The 744-nt window shown below is 55.1% G+C and overlaps 1 pseudogene; it reads left to right on the forward strand.

Moving 5' to 3' along the window:
- Positions 1-6: 6 nt before the first annotated feature.
- On the forward strand, positions 7-372 carry LOC106510793 (methionyl-tRNA formyltransferase, mitochondrial pseudogene; annotated as a pseudogene).
- The last annotated feature ends 372 nt before the right edge of the window (positions 373-744 follow it).

Below are 744 nucleotides of genomic sequence, written 5' to 3' on the forward strand. Positions count from 1 at the left end.
GAACCCATCAGGTCGAACCGAACCGAACCCATCAGGTCGAACCGAACAGAACCCATCAGGTCCAACCGAACCGAACCCATCAGGTCCAGCCGAACCGAACCCATCAGGTCGAACCGAACAGGTTTATGTTGTTTCTCCATCATGTGGTCAGGCGGGAAGAAGCTGGGCTCGTTGATGAAGACTTTCAGTCATTTTCAACATTTTAATTATCGGACAGAATCATGGATCAGAACCATGAGGACACAAAAACACTGGTTCTGCTGCGAACCGGGTTCATCACCCAGAACCAGAACCAGACCCCCCTGGAGACTAATGTTCTTCGGTACAGATCAGTTCGCTGTGGAGTCCCTGAAACTGCTGGCAGAGAGCAGGTACGGTTCGGTTCTACACCGGACCGACCCGGTACTGTTTCAGACCGGATCGACCCGGTACTGTTTCAGACCGGACCGACCCGGTACTGTTTCATATCGGGTCGACCCGGTACTGTTTCGGACCGGACCGACCCGGTACTGTTTCATATCGGGTCGACCCGGTACTGTTTCGGACCGGACCGACCCGGTACTGTTTCATATCGGGTCGACCCGGTATTGTTTCAGACCGGATCGACCCGGTACTGTTTCGGACCGGATCGACCCGGTACTGTTTCAGACCGGACCGACCCGGTACTGTTTCATATCGGGTCGACCCGGTATTGTTTCGGACCGGGTCGACCCGGTACTGTTTCAGACCGGATCGACCCGGTAC

The sequence above is a fragment of the Austrofundulus limnaeus genome, unplaced genomic scaffold (assembly GCF_001266775.1).
Source record: "Austrofundulus limnaeus strain Quisiro unplaced genomic scaffold, Austrofundulus_limnaeus-1.0 Scaffold2319, whole genome shotgun sequence".
Lineage (NCBI taxonomy): Eukaryota > Metazoa > Chordata > Actinopteri > Cyprinodontiformes > Rivulidae > Austrofundulus > Austrofundulus limnaeus.